At 40.9% G+C, this 14,527-nt stretch overlaps 1 long non-coding RNA gene across 1 annotated transcript in view; it reads left to right on the forward strand.

The window, feature by feature from the left end:
* LOC121147597 overlaps positions 1–14,527 on the forward strand; it is a 94,728-nt gene that overhangs the window by 70,756 nt on the left and 9,445 nt on the right. The window contains exon 2 of the long non-coding RNA XR_005882422.1: positions 1,134–1,314. This is a non-coding gene — a long non-coding RNA (uncharacterized LOC121147597). The remainder of the gene's footprint in view (positions 1–1,133; positions 1,315–14,527) is intronic.

Raw genomic sequence — 14,527 nt, forward strand, 5'->3', positions numbered from 1 at the left:
GAGCTTCAGATCTCCTACATGAGTTCAAGGGGCCAAGCTCTTGCGTTGTTTTCCCTGAAGCATTAGGAGGGGGCTGGACTGGAAGCAGAGCCATAGTGAAGCTAAGAACATGGGCGTTGCGACTTCCAGATCCAGATATATGGCTAAAACGAAGGGTGAGTTTTGAGAATGGATCACCCAGGAGAAGTGATGCTAGACACTTGGAAGATTCTGAATGGAAATCTATGCGGGAAAATAAATGAATTTGTTCTATTTCTGGGGTTTGTATGCTTATGATTAAGCTAATAAAATGTTGTTTCATATCTGGAAATATGCAAGACCCTTGTGCACTTGCAGATATTAACAATGGCCTTATGTATACTTACATAAAGTAAAAAAAGTGTAATTGCGTGTATGTTGGATAGCTTGAAAAGCTTTGTTATTTTAGTAACTCAAAATTGGCTATCAATTTGCATAGGTTTTTTTTGTACTTAAAATAGTCTAATCAATTAGCTACGTAGAGCTTGAGCATATTTAAAAGCTAAGTGCTATCTTACTTCTGCAAAGGCTGGCCAGGCTCTGTACTGAAATGACGTAAAAGGTAGCAGAGAGGCCATAGAATTTCCATTGGGAGGCTGAGACCTATGTACCATAAGGCAAAAAAAAAAAAAAGCAAAGGGTCAAATCTTCAAAGATCTATTATGGGCAAGGGAGGTTGTTTTCTATTTAGTTTTAAAGGCTGGAAATAAATCCAATCATTGGAAATTAGAATTTTGGTGGATTGGCACTTGAACTGTTCTATGAATCTGCAGATGTTTTGTTTCGGTTGGAGTATTTCTGAGGCAGAGAGAGCTCACCTCACCAGATGGCAGTGTGCTTTATCATTGAATGGTCCTGGATTTTAACAGCATAGTAGTCCTACAGTGAAGAAAATAGACTCAAGTTTGAATTCTATGCCCCCCACGTCTGAGTAACATGCTTTATGACTCTGTTGCTTAATCTCTTTGAGCTCATTTTCCCCAGCTTGAGAATGGAATGTATCTCATAAAATTTTTGACAAGAACTAAAAGATAGATGATAATTATAAAATGATCTTGCAATTAGTAAGAGCGCATTAAATATTGGTTACTCATTAAAATTAATCTGCCTTTCAGAGAAATTGAATTGGAGATCTCTGTGTGAAGGAACAGAGCCATTAAGAGGATCTCTAAACTTTTGTCCACTTCCGTGGTTCAATATACTGGGGAAATATGCTTGTCTTTGGAGATCTGCACACCAGTGGCAAGTGATACCCAATCTTGATTGTGGAATTATCCTCCTGCAGATTTTGAAATGGTAAGCTTATATTTCATGTGAATATTTCAATGCAGTTAAAAGAGTTAAGGATGACACTGATTTTTCCTTGCAGCAAATCCTTTATCACATGTGGTCATCTTTATATATATATAAATATAAATAAATAAATAAATATATATATATATATATATTTATGCCTCCTCTCCTCTCCTCTCCCCTCCCCTCCCCTCTCTTCTCCTCTCCTCTCTTTGATCAGTCTAGCTAGGACTCGTTATCAGAGTCAAGTGTCAACTGTACCACTAGCTTGGAGCCTAAGCTTATAACTGGTACTCCACTCTTCATCAAATACCAAGGACTGAAGCAAATTATAAGCACAGCCAAATTCATAGCCTAGATGCGGAATAAATGTAAGCTCTTCACGAGAAGGCCTGCAGATTCACATTGCAAAGAAGATAGATGGGGGTGGGGGGCAGGCAAATCATTGTGGCTACTAGTACAATCAATTTACCATAAGACATAATTATCTAATAGACAAAAAATTCTAATACAACCCCTTAAAAAGTTGGATATTCTGCAAGGCATTGTATGAGATTAACCATATTTACTCTGTGTGTGTGTGTGTGTGTGTGTGTGTGTGTGTGTGTGTGTGTATTTCCTGGTGTATGTAATGGAAGAGTGAGTCAAATGGAGGCTCTGTCAGGGTTTTGGTTTTTTTTCCCCCCACTTAACACAACTCCCAACAGATGCTCAATAAGCTGAAAAATGTATAAATTTTTAAAACAGCGTATGATATCGAGTATAAAATTAAACTGTCCAGAGTCACATAACTGAAGGTACCAGAGTAAATAACCACAGTGTGAGAATTCTAGAAGTATGAAGATTAATTACACAGTGTAGAACCAGGGGTTTCTGTTTACAGACAAGGCATTAAACTCTCGCAGCAGCTCCAGAGAAGACTTTTGAATTAATGGCTAATTTCAAACAAAGCGTTTAATGTCACCACTTGAAATGTTTCAGTAATAATTCAAATGGTTTAATTCTAAGCCACTTATGATTAAATTTCAAATATGCTAAGGTATTATTAGACATTTATGGGAAAAATCATTTTTTCCCCTAGCAAATTAAATGTTCTTCTTTGACATGATTCCAGTTAGGATAGGGGTTCTTGTTTCCTTTTAATTATAGCCCAAACACTTCTATGGATAAAGCAGCAATATGATCACTATTTCATTTTGGAGCCATTATTACGGAAATGCAAAATATCTCAATCTCCAGCCCTCCCCCCTCCCCCTAGGTTTTCTTTTTAATCCCATAAAAGCATCTGTCTTTGATTTCAAGTGGAATACCTGCTGTGCAGGATGCAATGCAAATCCAATTTGTGTGTAACAAAACCAAATGGGCTGAAATGAACTCTGCATTTTAAAGATGTTTTTGTTTAATCATCGCCATCACTCGTCTTTAATGAATGCATAATCAAGTTAAACTTCAGGCAAGAAATGGAATGGCTCTTAAAAGACAGAGAAAGCAAATGTGTGCACCATCCCTCACTGCTGATCTGCCTCCTCTTCCTCTGTTGGCAGGAGAGAAGTAAAAAAGAACTTCAAACGCATGTTACGGAACACTGTTGAGAACCACAACGTGAGCAGTATCACTGCTCATTTTTCGGTGCTTTCTTTTTTCGGAAATAATTGCAATTTGTGTTTCAAGTAGAAAGCGGGGATGTAGGATTCCTAGGTCTCATTTTCTTCTCCCCTTTTCTGAGTCTCATGGGAGTTGAGAGGCATGATACAATGCTGTCAGAGCTTGGAGGATGATAGATCACTAAGTATTTCTTATTTATTTATTTTGTAGTAAAATAAAGAGGGAAAAAGGATAGGACGAGAGAGAGAGAAGAAGAGAAAGAGAGAGAGATGATTCTCCACCCAAGTGGTGGGGGTTAGCTCAGGTCCAAGCTGGCAACCAGGAACTCAATGTACCTTCCTCCAGTGGGCAGCAGGATCTGTTACTCTATTAGTGCTGCCTCCCAGGGCTTATGAACAGGAATCAGGAACCTGAGTTAGGAGAGGACTTTAGGGGTTTTGTTGTTGTTTGTTTTGTTTGGTGTGGAATACAGGTGTCTTGACTAGTGCTGGAACTGCCAAGGTAAATGCTTGCTGTTTCAATGAGATATTAGTGCTGTACGCTTGTATCTGTAGCCTAAATGATGACATACACATTCCTAAATTCCGAAGTTCTTTTTGATACCGATGCTTCTATAATTCTTTCTTTTAGAAGGAAGTTACACAAAGATACCAAGGTGTCAGACAAATGAACAGTCATAACAATGCTCAGATGGATTTGTTACCAACAAGGAAGTGAGATGAGAAATCTGACTCATCTTGAAGATTACTGCATTGGTTAACATGGTCTCAGTGAGTGGGAGCGTTAGGGCAGGAATAGTGACCTCTTGGCTCTCTGTCTTTCTAAACCAACACTAACCATAACTGTGTTACTACAAAAAAGAGATGGTGGGTCTCCAACATCTCAAAAAAGGAGATATGATTTGGTAAAATCATTAGGTGGTGAATGTCAATGTGAGTTTCACGATCAAGGTCAAAGTGGATGAGAACAGGGTTAAGTACAAGGCATGTGCCTCAACCTACTATTTTCAACCCCAAATCTTGCAACCGATGAGGATGCCAGAGAACAGGACTCTGTTTCTTGTAATTACTTCTAATAGCTGGGAATTGAGACTGAATGTCTTTAAAACAAGAGTCTATAGGGTAGGATTTACAGCATTCTGAGATGAATAGCTTACACAGTCGCCATGATGCCTGTAATTCTAACATTGTGTGATGTTCTTTTTATGTGTTAAGGCGTTGTCTTCTGTTAGGACACAGTTTCTCTGGAGCACCGTGAATAAGCGTCTGTTCTTTCACCATTCATTTCAAAAGGGTCATCTCTCTGGGAGTAAGTCCCATGATCATACAGGTTTGCTGGCAGAAGGAATGTTAAGAGAGGTTAGAGAATGCCCTGGAAAGCAAGGCCTTGAGGTTTTACGGCATGGGTTGTACATGACAGGACTATGCACTCGGACTGAGAAAGACTCAAAGGTAGATGTGTCTGAGGGTGTCTGCTCCCTGGTAAGTTACCCAGAGTAGATGTAGCAGTGGGTGTTCCAAAGATTGTCTCCTTGGGGATTCGTTGCCCTCAATTTGTTCACGACAGCCTTTATCTTTACCTGTCCTCTCTTGACAAGGATTGAAATGCCATTTTAAACAATTTCAAAACTTCCTCAATGATAATAAGAAACACTACAGTCTTAGTAATTAAAATGGATTCTGGAAGAACAACATATACACATCATTTAATGGCTAGCCAAATGTCTCGGAGCACTACCAGGTTTTATTATTATTCTGGGAAGACATATGTGTTTTTTTTCTTCTCTGCAATATTTCAATTCCCTTTTTATACTACCCAGTCAATGAGACCTCTTGACCTCCTCAAACGTTTTCATTTTTCTTTATTCTGTGCAAAGGAAGGGTCCTTTAAATATTGGTGAACTCTGCACATCAGCAGTCAGAAGGTCATCTGTGTCAATGGACAGAGCCCAACAGCCTATTTTGTGCAGATATTTTTGGGAGAGGTAGAAGAACTTAATGCTATCATTAATGTGACTGAGAGTGTGGATCAGTGGACTAGGACTCAGGTGTTCACAAATGCTATTATTTGGAGAGATAACACTTGCCAACTTTACTGTGGATGCATGTAATATGACTGGGATATATTTGCGATAATTTAAAAAGTTATTAAAAGTAGAACTCCTTTAAGATCCTTTGAAACACAAGAGTCTATGTTGAAGTCATATCAATTCAGTTGTTATCAACATGTGTGGCCACTGGATGTCCCCATTCTGCCTCAAATGCAGCCCAGTCTCCACTTAACTGGCAATTCCATAAACAATGCATTTTGCAGGGAACCTTCAGAAAGATCCTGTGAGTTCCGGGTGTACGGAGCAGCATTGCCTGCTCTGGTAATCGTCCTTAGTCCGGGTGGCAGAAGAGACTGATTCAGGACGAGGAATTCTTTGAAGCACAGCAGATTGTTATTGCATATTGACTTCCAAAATGTTCTAAGAGGAAAGTAGATCTGGGGCCCTGCTATTATAGTTATTGGAGATGAATCAAGGATGCACTGGGAAGTTATCCCGTTCTCCTGGAATAGTGAGATAATGCCAACGGTGCAAGATGCGTGAAAAGTACATTGCAGCAATAAAGAATATAAACTCTATGACACTTTTGAGCATGACAACAGATCTGAAATTTTCTTAGAAGATTTATATCACTGAAAATTGAAATATCAGAGAGGGAGTAGAAGAGAGACCTTCCATCTGCTGGTTCATTTCCCAAATGGTCACAATGGCTGGGTCTGAATTAGGCTAGTATAAGGAACGAGGAGCTCCATCTAGATTCCCCATTCTTGGACCATTATCCACTACCTTCCCAGGTGTGTTAGCAGGAGTGCTGGACTGGACACAGAATAGTGGAACTTGAACTGGCATTCCGATAGGGAATGCCAATGTTACAAATAGTGGCTTAAGCCATAGACACAATGCCAGTTCCAAAGGTCTAATTTTTTTTTTAAAGATTTTTTTTTTTTAATTGTAAAGCTAGATTTACTGAGAGGAGCAGATACAGAAAGATCTTCTATCCACTTACTGGTTCACTCCCAAGTGAACGCAAAAGCCAGAGCTGAACCAATCTGAAGCTAGGAGCCAAGAGCTTCTTCCAGGCCTCCCAAGCAGGTGCAGGGTTTTAAGGCTTTGGGCCATCCCTAACTACTTTCCCAGGCCACAAGCAGAGACCTGGAAGGGCAGTGGAGCAGCCAGGATACAACTGGTACCTATGCGGGATCCTGGGGCATGTAAGGAGAGGACTTTAGCCATTAGGCCTCCATGCCAGGCTCCTGAATTACGAAAAGAGGGGGGAGGCTATTTATTTATTTATTCTTCCATTCATTTAGAAAACCAGAGTTACATAGAGAGAAGACAGTGGGATTTCTTCTATGCACTGGTTCCCCAAATGGCTGCAAAGGCCAGGGTTGGGCCGGTCCAAAGTCAGGATCCAAGAGATTCAGGGCTGCAGATGAAGGCTTTGGGAAGCCACTGCCCAGGCTTCCCAAAGGTCTAAATTCAGAGTACTCATTTATTCTCAGGAGTTGTACTCAATCTGGTACAAATGTTGTGGCAATTGACTGACCAAAGACTTGCAATTAGGTCAAGATGTGATCCTCAGTTTTGTTACCTACTTGCTGTGTAACATTAGATAAGAATGACTTATGTCAGGTCTGGTGCGGTAGCCTAGCAGTTAAAGTCCTCACCTTGCACACGCCAGCATCCCATATGGATACAGGTTCTAATCCTGGTGGCTCTGCTTCCCATACAGTTCCCTACTTGTGGCATGGGAAAAAAGTCAAGGATGGGCAGCCTTGGGACCCTGCATCCCTGTGGGAGACCTGGAAGAGGCTCTGGGCTTCTGGCTATGGGTAGGCGTATCTCCAGCAATTGTGGCTGCTTGGGCAGTGAAGCAACGGATGAGAGCAATCTTCCTCTCTGTCTCTCCTCCTCTCTGTATATCTGACTTTCCAATAAAAAAAAGGAGTGATTTATGTCTTTAAACTGCAAGGCTTTCTGAAATGGGGTAGTGTTATTTCATTCAAATTTATAGAGAAGCCTAAATGATACATCATGTATGAAAATGCCTTGGACGTAGTGCTGGTAGAATAAATATCAAACATTTATTATTTGGGAGACTGAAAAGGATTTTAGATCTTTAAAATGTCTTAGTTAAAATAGAAAATACTCACAGAAATATTTTAGCATTCCTATTAATATGTTTTATTATCTAACTCGGAATGAATAAAAATCATTTTAGCTACATCAAGTTACCCTTTGTCGTTGTCTGAAAAGAATCCCACAAAACTAGCGAACACCTCACCTCAAAAACAACCAAGCAGCCAAACCAAGCAAAAAAATCCTGAAGTCTTAGAAAAGGGAATCTTGAAAGCAAAGCACCATAGACAGTTAAGCCCTTCTGTAAAAGGAAGGGCAGTGCAAATGAAACGAGTTTCTTTCCTGACAAGGAGAGGAGCCGCAGAACTCTGTGAGATGCGTTTGCATCGTCAACCATGAGGCAACAGAGAGGTCAGACTGAGAGGACAGAGAGCGGGGGAGTTTATGTCATTTGTTCTTCAATTAGGGTCAGAAACATGAACAGACTGTTGAAAATTGGGAGGTTTTTCCCTCTCTGAACAGTTTAGACCGGGATCCCAAATAAAGTCTTGTTTTGCTAATTCCATTCTACTATTAGACCATCTTCCTTTCATTTAGGGAAGACAATAAAACTTGCCTGTAACTAAGGCTCAGTCCCTACACACAGTTCCTGCTGAGAAAACAGTGCTGGAACTCGTCTAATGGGAGAAGGCGCCCACTGGCTCCTAAGCGCTGTCTGCCAGCCTGCTAATTGGTGGTTCCCGAAGGAGGAAGCCAACTCTGTTCTTGGCCTGTGTGTTCTCTGTAATGGTATCAACAGTTTTTGTTTGTTTGTTCGTGTGTTCGTTTTAAAGAGAAGGAAAAGAAATCAGATAGTAATTCTGACGTTGGTAGCCGAAATAGAAGCTAACTCAGTGATATCACCTGCTTTGAAGCACTGAAAGTAAGGTTTAAGGTCTTTTATTAGTTTAGGCTCAGTTAATTCTGAACCGCTGAATTTTTTAAAAAGTATATTATTTTGTTTTATGACACAGTTTAATAGACACTGGGTTTTCCCCTTTCCCTCCCCAGCTCCGCGCCCTTCCCCATCGATTTCCCCCCCCAGTTTTACAATGCGTGTCTGTTGTGGACTTTCCCTAGTCCATCATGCTGCCACCGAGGTACCCCCTAACAATGTAGGTGTGGACTGTGTCAGAGTCCAACATCCAGCTGTCAGGACATTATCAGCTACTTTGTTGGAAGTCCGTACTTGTTTCTATACGCATGGAGGCATACTTCTCTCTGTTTCCACCTATGAACATGTTAATTTCCCCTGTACTTCCGTTATGTATCCCCTTAAATACAGAGCCAGTGTACACAGTCCACCATGGGGAGAAAAATAGTGAGCTTTCATCCGCATGAAGTTAAAGAACGTGTAACAATGCTATCGAGGTGAATGGTGAAAAAGAGTATCAAAAATCTTCATGTAGGAGTAGATGCCAGTCTTGTCCCATGTGGCACTCATGAAATGCTTAGTAGTTCAGAGGTAGAGTGGATGAAGACATTTCTTGAAGAAGATGCTTGGCACAGGAGTTACAATTTCTGCATTCTATATCAGATATTCCTGGGTTTGTGTTCCACTTGCATTCCGGATTCCAACTTCCTTTGTATGCACACCCTAACATGCATCATGTACTTTGGACTATGCCATCCGTTGTTGGAAACCCAGAGCAAGTTCAGAGGCTCTGAGCTTGGGCCTATGGGAAGATTCTGGTTCAGCCTGTCTCTTTGCTCTATCCGGTAAAGGATCCCTGGAAAAGTTACAAACTGTTAAAATAAGCCTTGGCTATCCAATGGAAGTTTTTGTTGGCTTTGTTTTGAAACACACACATACACACACACACACACACACCCCAAATCCATCCGCAATGTATCTTTATAAGATCTTATGTACAGCAGATTACAGTTTCCACCGTCTTTTAAGACCTTTGGATTTAAGGCTCTGACATAAATTTTATGAAGAATTAGGATAAAATCTCACCGGTGTTTTCCTGTTTTGGAGATTGACCTCGTAACTTAATTCACCTTATAACTTGATTCATTCAGTAAATGCCTTTGGAAAAATTGTAACTCATTGAGAGCAGAAAATGTTACAATTAGTTGTCCAGTTTTGGTAGGAAGCATGGCTTTATCCTTCCAGACTGTCTCTCTGTGTTCCCATGGTGTCTAGCTCTTTTACTTTAGAAGATGACTGAATAAAGAGAGGGTAGAAGTGGAACTGCCAAGCGAAGTTGGCTCTTCTGCCTGGAAATTGAACTGAAACCTAATTAGCCCTAACTAGCTGAATTACCATTCATAGAATTCTGAATTGAGCTCAGACATTTGTACATACCAGAATTGTTGAAGAAGCTTATTTCAAGCATTTATAAATATTTATGCGTTAATTTATTTGAGAGCTAGAGGGACAGAGAGAGATTAAGGAATAGAAAGAGAGTAAAGCTCTCATCTCTTGATTTCCTCCCCAAAGCACAGCAGTGGCATGGATATGGTCAAAGCTTGGAGCTAGGGATACAATGCAGGTATCCTATAGGTGAAGAGAACTCACATACTTGAGCCCTCACGGCCTCCAGCGGCCTCCCACGGCCTGCAGCAGTAAGAAGCTGGCCTTAAGGGGCGCAGGGTCTTCCCTACCTGCGTGCTGCCCCATAGAACACACTCCTACCCGCCCTGGGCAGAGATGCCGGGGTGGGAACTTAGCGGGGCTGGGTGCAACTTGTTCTGCCTGTCCATCAGCCCCCGTCCCAGCATAAAGGGCACCCCTAGTGCCTCACTGGCTGCCATCACATGGTCACCCTAACCTTCTGGAGAAAAGACCCTGGCCTTAAGACCCTGCGCAGGTATTCCAATACAGTGTGTGGGATCTTAGTCACTGAACCAAACTTCTACTCCCAACATACATAGTCTTGGGCCTTATACCCACAGATTTTGACTTAGTGTTATCTATGCTAAGACCCAAGAATCTGTGGTTTTATTAAGTACTTCTGATTTATACTTGCATGTTTCTTGGACCAAACTTGAGAAACATTGGTGAATGATGTCTGCCTGTATCTTTTTACTTAAAAAAATTTTTTTTAATTTATTTGCCTTATGATACAGTCCCATAGGCTCAGGGATTTCCCCTTCTCCAATGCCCCTTCTCCATGGATTTTCCCCATATTATTACAATAGTATAATACTTCAAAAATAGTCATAAGCATACCATTCTGCTAGTTAAGTGTATCCTGACATTGTAAGTATAGAAACTGGCAGAAAGTCCAGATCCTATTGTCAAGATAGATTTAACAATTTCATTGGGAGTCACTTTAATTTAGCAGGGAAAACTGGTTCAGACACTGTAAGAAGGCAAAGCTGAGTTCTGTATTTATGGCTGTGTGACATATGTGAAAAAGAATTTTTTTAAAAAGATTTATTTATTTTTATTGTGAAGTCAGACTTACAGAGAGAAGGAGACAGAAAGCTCTTTTGTCCACTGGTTCACTCTCCATGTGGCTGAAACAGCTGGAGCTGAGCCAATCTGAAGCCCGGAGCCAAGAGTTTCTTTCAGGGTTCCCACACATCTGCAGGGTTCTAAGGTTTTGGCCATGCTCTGGCGCTTTCCCATGCTACAAGCAGGGAGCTGGATAGGAAGTAGAGCAAGCAGTTGGTGTATTAATTGGTGCCTGTGTGGGATCCTGGTGCTTGCAAGGTGAAGATTAGCTATTGAGCCATTGTGCTGGATCCGAAAAAATTCTTTTGCTTAGATAATTGGTACCCATTATCTAATTAGGATTGGGGACCATTCAAAATGGGGAAGTTGGCTTTCACCTGTTGGCCAGGTGAAAGTATTTGGCAGCGAGTTGATGGTTGAAAGATTTCGCTTTCTCCCATCTCTCCTCCAATCTCTGCCTTAATAAATAAATAAATAATAAACTTGATTCAAAATCAGGCAAATTTAAATCTCTTTTTCTGTAGCTTGTATTTTTTTTTTAAATCAGGGAAGACATCCCCTTATTGGGTGATGGAGTTCGTATAGTAATGAGTACCAACTGCGATCCAGGTAGGCAGGTCAGTGGAAAGGCTGACAATGAAATTACTCAGGCTGACCTTGGGGGACAGAATCATGGGTCCTCATTTCATCGCATCTCTGGAGAAGAGGGAAGAACTGAGGGAAATGAATAAGATAGTTTTCAGAAAACATTACATTTGTTACAAGCAGTTAGCCATATGTTTATTTGGGCTAAATGTTGTGGAACACACACACACACACACACACACACACACACACACACACACCCTTCCCTGAAAAAGAATTTGATTATTGCTTAATAATAGAGATCATAGGACCAATGAGATTATTTTTAAATAATATTCACATTCTGTCTGCTAGCCTGGGATTAGATCCCACGGTTCCAATCATTTCCCCGAGGTTCTTTTATGTGACTCTGTTACTCCTTCTTCAGTTTCTCCATTACTAAAATGACCTCTTTTTTCTTTTCCATTCTACGAGAACACACCCAGATCTCTGGAGAAGTGTGTTTGGAGGTGAGGCAAACATTAGAGAGAGCTGTGAAATTTCCAGAGATGGAAGCTCATTAGCTTTCTGGATTCACAGCCTACAAAGAGGGAGAACAGAGTATGCTTTGAATAAAGTCATTTAGAAGAACACATTATATTTAGAGAGATCGCAGATCAGAAAAAAAAATCAACCACACTTGGAGTCAGAATATATGCTACGGAAAATAAGATATGTGTAGGTAAGACTTTGGTTTTGTCATATAAACCTAGGCAGTGTGTGCTAATGAGAGTTGGCAGGGGTTTTGACAGTTTGTCTCTTTGTCTTTCTCATGAGAGTATGTTCTAATAAGTGTTCCGGAGTGTCTGTGGGTAAATTGTATTTAATCCAGGACAAATGCGGCAGATGTTGAATCTATGAGTGTCAGTAACCTTTGCCCTGCTGTCCTTTGGACTTTTTTCCATGAGGAGAGAGGAAAAAACATTATCTGGATTATAGTTACAATTTTGGCCATTCACTAGTTGAAAAAAAAAAAAAAACTTTCTCCATATGTCAGGAAGAAAGGATTGTACCGGAAAATATTTAATTTCCTATTCAGAGCTAAATTAAAAAAAATGTTTATTTTTATTGGAAAGGCAGACTTACAAAGAGAAGGAGAGACAAAGATCTTCCCCATCTGCTGATTCACTCCCATAATGGTCACAACGGGTAGAACGGAGTTGATCCAATGCCAGGAGCTAGGAGCTGCTTCTGGGTCTCCCACATGGATACAGGTCCCAAGGCTTTGGGCCATCCCCTACTGCTTTCGCAGGCCATGAGCAGGGAGCTGGAAGGGAAGTGGAGCAACTGGGACACAAACTGGCACCCCTATGGGCTCCTTGTGTGTGCAAGGTGATGATTTAGCCACTAAGCCATTGTACTGTGCCCCAGAGCTAACTTTCTATACACTCAACTCCATGAAATTTCCACAACCTCAATTTAATCCAAAACAATGTTCTCAAGTAGAAATTTCTGGGGAGAAGCAGAATGACATTTCTGTGACCCACAGCACAGACACTCCTTAGTGCTAAACAGGATCCCCACTTCAGGTCCTTACCCTGGCCAAAACTCCTGGTCAGAATTGATGACCTCCTCGTGAGTCTGCAGCTCAGTCTAAGCTGCTGTCAGCCACTCAAGGCAGGAAGGAGAGAGCGCATAGCACCCACGTTTAGACTGCTGTCCTCTGTGCTTGAAAGAGTTGGAATACTTGAGGATATCTACTGCTTCCATCTTCTTGTTTCCTCTCTTACCTCCACAAGACATGAGAACTCGCCTGGACACTTTGCCTTAGAGTTAGTACAGCGCTGGGAAACCTTTTTCCCGTAGGACAAAAATGAGGCTTCAGTGAATTGAGGGCTTCGGACACCAGGTTCTAGAAAAGGCCGTAGTACAATAATAATAATCAAGTAAGTTCTATGACATTTACAGATCCAAAATCAAGTACAATTGTTAAGTTACTGTTACATACCAGATCAGGACTAGTGCAATAGCCCTCAACGTTTGTTTTGTTTTTTTCTTCATTCATTCATTTATCCCACTGTTGACAGTGCCTCTGGATAGATGATTTTGTGTCAGATCTTTGGAAAGTTCTTTGAAAATGCATACTATGAGAAAGGTATGCGCCAAATAAACTTACATTTTAATTTGTTCTCCCTTCCCTCCTAATGGCATATTTGAAATGCTTTTGTATTCCCAACTTTCTATTCATGTATGTTGTATCTGTGGAGTTGTATCCATCTCTAGCTTCAGTGAAGGGAAGTAGGATAGAGCCCAGAATAAATAGAGAATTCTATTCATCTGCTCAACAGTGATTTGTTTAGCAATGGGCACATGGCCGTTGGGAATCAGTGGGATGACTGAGACAACTGTTGGGATTTCTGAGAAAGGATGTCTGTCTAGCTTGTTTTCTGCAGCCATCTGGTGATTTAAACACACACACACACACACACACACACACACACACACACACACACACACACAAACTAGGAGCCCAGCTGAATAAAGCCAGTGTGGAGTAGAGTAGATGCAAATGCAAGAAAAAGATGCAACCGGTTATGATACTGTCAGAAACTTCCCCTAATGCCAGGCTTGGCTTCCTGGCCGTATCATATGTCCTATGCAGTTGCATTGAGCCCCATGATCACAACGGCCTTGAGTTTGGTGTAATCCTTTGCTGTTGCTATGTTAAAAGGCTTGACACATTTGTCTCCGAAATTGTCCAATACGAAAAATAGTGAAGAGGAGTGCCTGTAGCCCTTGTCCGTCATTTTCCCACACTATTTAATGCAGCATTCATAATGAGCCATGCACACTGACTTCAGGGAGCCCCACATTGTGCAGAGGTTCATTGAGACTCAAAGTGCGGACAAGATGAGCCTGAATATCTCTGGCTAAGAATGGAAGTAGCAGCCCAGATGGTCAGGCTTCCCCTGGGAATAAGAACTTGCTTTGAATGTATAGAGAAGGCAGCGTCATGCTAAAAAACACAAGTGGCCAAAGTAACAAGGTGCTTTCCTGTGTTCTACTTCCCTATACGACTTAGCGATTTTTTTTTCCTGAAATTACAGAATAAAAGGGAAAGACAAGACAACTGGTAGCTACTTTTCCTTTCAGTCTTAGGTATCAATAACTCTGGGAGACAGAGAGTGTTGGTAGAATGTGGATGTATTGTATCAAGAAATGAAATAAAAACAGTTAAATTAGTGTTTTCAGCTTTTCCATTGTTCTGGCAAGAATGATGTATGAGTACGCAGGCACACGGGCATCTATGAGCTATGAAATATGAATTGCACAGTTTTGGCGTTCTGCAGCTAACTGCTTTTTATTTGCATTTGAAACTAGCATTTCACAATCTAGAGATGCATAGTAAAATACATGCCAATAATTTAAAAGTTTAATTTTTTTGTGTATGAAGAATCACTTAACTAGCAGAA

The sequence above is a fragment of the Ochotona curzoniae genome, unplaced genomic scaffold, assembly GCF_017591425.1.
Source record: "Ochotona curzoniae isolate NIBS_2020 unplaced genomic scaffold, NIBS_Ocur_1.0 contig_1482, whole genome shotgun sequence".
NCBI classification, from domain to species: domain Eukaryota; kingdom Metazoa; phylum Chordata; class Mammalia; order Lagomorpha; family Ochotonidae; genus Ochotona; species Ochotona curzoniae.